Raw genomic sequence first — 7,048 nt, 5'->3', positions numbered from 1 at the left:
AAATTTCCAACCTGTTCAACAGTATACTGTGATCCACAGTGTCAAACGCAGCACTGAGATCCAACAGGACCAGAACTGACACCTGACGCCTGAGTCAGTGTTTAACCTTATGTCATTTAACACTCTAATAAGAGCTGTTTCTGTACTGTGGTGAGGTCGGAAGCCTGATTGAAATTTGTCAAAAAGGCCACTGGAGTTCAAGAAATTGCTGAGTTGATTAAAAACCACTTTCTCAATGATTTTGGCTATAAAAGGAAGATTTGAGACAGGTCTGTAGTTGGTTAACATGGAAGCATCCAGCGTTCTCTTTTTTAAGAGTGGCTTAATGGCAGCTACTTTTAGGGGTTTAGGAAACGTGCCTGATTGAAGTGAGCTATTTATTATTTGTCACAAATCTGTTTGGACAGAGTTCACAATAGTTTTAAAAAAGTTTGATGGCATTGTGTCAAGACAGCATGTTGATGGTTTTAGATGCTGAACTGTTTCCTCTATGGTTTTTTGGTTAACTGTATTAAATTCTGACATCGCAGTTGAGTTATTCCTGGGAGGTCTTAGGGATTGCATCATTTTATTGTTTTGTGTTGATATTTAACCTTATGGACTGTATTTTTTCACTGAAAAAGCAAGCAAATTCATTGCATTTATCTGTGGAAAGGAGTTCTGGAGCTATCTGTTTAGGGGGGTTTGTAAGCTTATCAACCATAGCAAACAGAGTGCGAGTGTTGTTGATGTTCTTATTAATAATTTCAGAAAAGTGTCGCTGTCTAGCTTTGAGTAACTCATAGTTAAAATTTCAAAGACTTTGTTTGTAGAGGTCAAGGTGAATTAAGCCTGTTATTCACACTACAAATTAACCATAGACTGTAATTGCACTGTGCTGAAAGCATTAGGGTCAAGCCCCACCATCTCGTCCAAATATGGTCACTTCTGGCTCCAAAAACCCAAGATGACCACAGTCAAAAATGCAAATTCAAGGCTTTAAAATGGGAGTCCACAAAGCAATGGGTGACATCACGGTTCTTTTTTACAATTTCTGGTCTATATGTAGGTGTACAGCGCTGCCTTTGTAACCTGATACTGCTCATTATTATCGTCCAGTCACGCTAGCACTTAAAAAACTGTGAAGGTTTGCATCAAAATGAATGAATTCAAATTAAATATGTGGATTCAATTACTAGGACAAAGTACATTGAAATGAAACTCAGGCTCCAGGTCAGCTTTGCTCAATTTCACTTTAATTTGAACCTTTTTTTTCACTCTTTTAGGTTTACTTTTGTGAATTAAAAAAACAAACCTTTGTCTTATTTTTGGTCTTTAACATTTGACTTTTGACAAATTCAAACCATCTTGACAATGCTAACCTTTCAGTGAAGAGAGAGCCAAAGAGTCCACGATAGAGCTAGCTAGTTTAGCTGTATTAAACCATCTACTTTAATTTATTCCTGTATCAGATTATAGTCTAAACTGCTCCACAAAACGTTATTATGCAGGATTCAATGGTAAACAAAATATTAAGTCTTTTGTGATTGTGTGATTTCTTCCTTTTCAGTAACTCTTTATTGAATTAAACAATGCACAATCCTAAGAACGAAATACTCGGAGCAGTAAATTAAACTTAAAGTTAAATAGAAAGTAGGCTAGTAGAGCTAGCATGTTCCCAGCTAGCTACAATAGTTTATAGCCCAGCGAGTTACGTCTCCAAGTTTCTAGATTCGTATATTTCACAAAGTTGTGTGGATTAATTTTTGTTGTGTCACTTTCTGGTGTGACCTTCAATACTTTTGTGATATTGTGGATTTAAGTTGTAGGTGTTTATTGGCTGGAGCGGCTACAGATCAAATTAGCTGGTGTGAACAGTCCCGAGATAAGTTTTTAAAACATTTAACGACTGAAACATCTCACTCTGAGGCACCGACACTGACAGGAGCAGAGTGGCAATGGATCCATTTTACCAGCCTACATAGTGGCTAGCAGCTAGTTAGCATGGCTAGCCCTCAGACTGTAGGTTAGGGTTAATGAAAAATAAAAAAAAGTCTAGCTCTGTGGTTTACCAGCACTGTTCTGGGCAAGTAAAAGATGTGTTAAAGTTTCTCTGAAAAATGCCACGATGGGGATATAAAGCATAAGGACTGTTAGCCTACCATGCTAATCCTATGCTAACATTTGGATCGGACCATATGTAGGCATCCGCAGATAGAAACAGATAAAAGAGCAGTGGGTGTTAACAGATGATCAAAGAAGTTATTAGTAAAATTAAAACAAGTTCTATAGTTCAGACTATCCCCATACATGGTGCAGACATATACTAGATCAGGGGTGCCCAACCAGTCGATGGCGATCTACTGGTCGGCCGCGGACTGACCCCAAGTCGATCGCGAGGGGTGTGGGAATTTTTTTTTTTAAATGAACGTTTTTTTGTTGTTGCTTGTGCTTGTGTGTGTGTGCAGGCCAGCTGAGAGTCTTGCCTGGGCCCGGGACGAGATAATCTTAGATGGGCCCCCACGCACCCGGATCTCTCCTTTTCCCTTGCTCTTCCTCTCCTCTCCTCAGTGTTGGGGAAGCTACTTTGCAAGCATACCTTGTAAAACTACATCTAGTTCAGCCTGACAGTAGTTTGAACAAACTACCCCTGGAGAAATGTAGTTTGTAAAACTACAGCTAAAAAAAGTAGCTTCAGCAACTACTTATACTCATTATACTCATTAAAATCAGCGTTAAATAAATAAACATGTGGTGTATATGAAACTAAATATAATAGCCTACAAAAAATTCACATGCCAGCAGAAATATGCCTCTCAACTCAGTTTTATTTTTTTAAAGAAAAAAAGCTGGTCAACATACTGTAGGTTCCCCATAGACATGTTGGGTAATCTATAGACATGTTGGGTAATATAAAGAGGAAATTAAAATCCTTCCCCAGTACCCACTTGTAAATCAGAAATGTAAATCAGTCAACAAAAAATGTAATAAAAAACCCAAAGAGGCAGACATATTCTAGATCGGTGTGTCTTGAACAACAATGTTGGCATGTCATGACATGATTCATGCCTTTTATCAAAAAAAATGTTTTAAATAACATTTATATTATGTCTTTTTTTTATAAAAAATATTTCATGTGCGGGTGGTCGAGTGGTTAGAGCACATGCCATATACGTTGCTAAATAAAGGCGTCCATGCCAACAAAATCTTAAAAAAATTAAATAATAATATTTCATGTTATTGACCAAAATTGTAGTTTGTAAATTGAGTTTAACTACAAAAAATTACCCAAAAAGTAGTTGAAATACTTGACGCAGCACAAAATATGAATGTAGTTTAACTACCAGCAAGTTACAGCAAATTGCAGTTAAGCTATGTAGTTCAACTACATGTAGTTTAAGTCTCCCCAACACTACCTCTCCTCTGCTCTTCCTACTCCTACTCTATCAGACTCGGTCATTTTAATGGGCCATAATGCAGGATCGCTGATATTAAATATCTGATCAGTCTCTGATCCATCGTGCTCAGACTCTCTGACGGGGCAGCGGGTCCCTCCCGCTCCACTGGGACTCTCTCTCTCTTCTCTCTCACCGGTAGCCTGACTCTGTCCCTCCGTTGCGGGGCAGCTCTCCCGCATCACTCTCTCGGTCACCTGACTGCAGCTGGATCTCTCTCCTCTCTGACGTAGCTACCAAACTCAACTGTTTCTGTCAAAGATAACGTGTTGTGTCAGGCTTTTATACAAGCTAATGGACGTTAACATTAGAGCTGACCTGTTAGGTTACGTTACAAGGCTGCGCTGTTTCTTACCTTGCTCTACGTTGACTTTACTAGCTCCAGCTTCACCGTCACCACTTAAAATATTTGTTTAGAAAATCTCTAAGGCCCTTTATTTTCTTCTTCTCTTCTTCTCTTGTCTTTCCTTTTCTGAGCACCGGACTTTGGCTGACCGGACATTTTTAGCGTACTGAACTTCAAATGACAACATCAAATTTTGATCAGCGGCCAAACCATTTTTGTGTTGGGGGTGGGGGGGTTCTTGACCATTATTTCAAGAGCGATTAGGAAGAAAACAATTAAAAGCTTTTATGTAACTCAAATATTACACATTTTTTCCACAAATAGGCCTATTTTGAAAAATTATTCCATAATTTAATGTGGGCCCAGTTCTGGGCCCCCCCTACCCTGGGCCCGGGACAACAGACCCGTTTGTCCCCCCCTATCGGCGTGTGTGTGTGTGTAATAAAGTTGTATTAAATGTGAGTCCTTGCCTGCGCACCCTATCAGTCTCTTAACACATCCACACACAAAAAGTTTTTTAAAAAAGAAAAAAAAGTGGCGAAACGAGGCAAAACCTACCAATTTCACACTGAATGGGAGGAATAATATTTTTTTGTTTATTGTCATTCAAAGCCTGTTTGTCTGATCTGTGTGTGCACATGCGTCTGTGTGTGTGTGTGTGAGAGAGAGAGAGAGAGAGAGAGAGGGTTTGTGCTACAGCGCCCTATGCATACTGGCAACCGTGTGAGAGGAATTTGTGTATGTATGTATGTGTGTGTGTGTGTGTGTGTGTGTGTGTTTGAGAGAGAGAGGAGGGAGGATTTGTGATGTGATGTCAAGTGGTTGTGGGACAGTGTTGTGAGGTTAGTTACTGCAGGCTGGAAACGATGTGTGTGGGTTTGGGATGTTCAAACTGGACTGGTAGATCTCGGGAGGCTGGCTGCTTGAAAAGTAGATCTTGGGTCAAAAAAGGTTGGGGGCCCCTCTACTAGATAATCAAAATAGTTATTATTAAAATGAAAATAAGTTTCTCTTTCGAATCAAACGTTACAAGATATGAGTGGAAAGTTGAGTGTTTTTGCAACTGCTTTTATAACCTTTTTTTTTACTCAAACATTGCTTAACTGTGTCATGTCATATGCTATTTCAGTACACTTTAACAATACTACTGGGACCACTACAGAAAATTGCAGGAATTCACAACCAAATCTAAACTAAAATCTCTGCTATAAATGATCAATTCCTTCGGCTGTGGAGTATGCTCCCCCCCCCCCCCCCCCCCCCCAATACAGTAAAGAGCTTACAGTAGGATGGGCCGTAGCAGATGCTCTTAGCCTCTTAGCATTACCACAGAGTTTTCCACCCACAGAATGGGCCGGTTTCATATATCCTTTAATGCTTCAGTAATCGAGAATTACCCAAAGACGTCAGTCTTAAGCTCACAGAAAAAGATGGGACTCCTGCCAAGGAAGATATCCCAGTTTGAAGTTGGGCAAAGTTCAGTGTTAATATAGTGTATGTCCATTAGGATTCAATGTGTTAAATGTAATAGCTACATTTTGAATGTCCTCTGAACGAATGAAACTAGAAGGTCATTTTCTAGCTTGTCCTTCATGGAGAGTGGGAAGTCTCCATGCAACTGTGTCTTAATATAGCAGGAAGCTGTGAGGACGTCATTACTCCTGTTAATCCTGCAGTCAGACTGGAAGATGTCCCATCGGTCCCAGACACCACGCTTCAAGGTGTGTCTGATAACTGAGGAGTAATACTCAGCCAATAAGTTATAGGGTTTTCATCTACTATGCTGTAGCTTTATTCATTTTTCCTGTCACCCTGTAGAGGAAGGACTGTGGACACATTGGGTCAATGGCGATATTATTTATAGATCCCTGAGTTGCAGTCGGGCTGCCAGGATCTACTGCCAAGACCCAAACCATCTCTGGCTCTGGCTCAGTGACATTCTGAACTGGTCACAAGACCAAACCCCCATGAGGCCTATGCAGTTGGATGGAGGGATGGAAACAGGGAAGGTGGCATGGGAGAGCAGAAATGAGGAAAAAGATCATTGCAGAAAGGGTAAGGAACAAGAGATCTGTGGCCTTGTAAAGCCTGTGATGCCAACTGACACTATGGATCATATGGTCTTATGGTCAGGATTACATGAAAACCACTACAGACCTCGGATCAGCCTCCCCTCCCCTGACCAGTGACCTTTTAACTCTGAGGGTGTACGTGCAGGATGTAAGATCAGCTTTGTCCTCTCCAGAGGACACAGGACAGTTACAACAGACTCAGGTATTAAGAACAAAATTAAGGTATAAGTAAGAAATAATACTTTTGAAGTGCATCAAAAGGTTCAACTTGCATAGAGAGATATTTGACTGCAAAGCTTGTCTTAGTTAAAAATCACAAATGAATTAAAATCTCTTAAAAGTTATTAGTTTTTAGGCCTTTTTGTATTTGTATCTTGACATCACCTTAATATCATCACTGCAACCTGCTTCTAGTTCTCATTCACAATTTCTATTTTAAATATTTTGACATTGAAAACTTAAAGTCACAGATGGCTCATTATTATGTAAAATTAAGCAAAAGGATAAAATAAAGTCAATATAATGTGCTAACTCTTCTTTGATAGATGTTAAGCATAATTTTACAACAGCTGGAGATGCATGTATAAATAATATAAGCAGTTGAAGCCTGTCTGTGAGACAAATAAGAAAAAGGTACAGTACCTGGAGAAAAGCTGCTCTGCCTTCTTGCTGAAGGTCTCTTGTTAAAGAGCTTTTCACTCTCCTTTCAGGGGGGGGCTCCACCCCCTAATGTGGGATTAAAAACTGTAGGCCAATCATAAGTTCAGAAACACACCATTATAAACCAATAGAGGGCTTCCAACGTGAGCTAGAACAGTGGAGACTGCTGATGTGGGGCCATGATTAACCATGAGCACTACGGGTCCGATATCACTGTCCAATTTGACCTTGATATTTTCAACGGCAGCCCTTCCTACTAGTCTGATTATCACATTATAACCCTGTGGTGACACTGAGAGTTTAATGCTATGCTCCTTATCATTTTTACCACTATTTTGACAGCACATATTCAGGATTTAGACAAAGAACACTGAAAAGAAATAAAACAAGCAAAATTTAGAAACACATTCAATCAATCAATCTTTATTTGTATAGCGCCAAATCACAACAAAGTCATCTCAAGGCACTTTACACATAGAGCAGGTTCTAAACCGTACTCTTCAGGTTTTGATTTTAAAGAGACCCAACATTCCCAC

The sequence above is a fragment of the Scomber scombrus genome, chromosome 15 (genome assembly GCF_963691925.1).
Source record: "Scomber scombrus chromosome 15, fScoSco1.1, whole genome shotgun sequence".
NCBI lineage: Eukaryota > Metazoa > Chordata > Actinopteri > Scombriformes > Scombridae > Scomber > Scomber scombrus.
Note: the sequence above shows the minus strand (reverse complement) of the source record.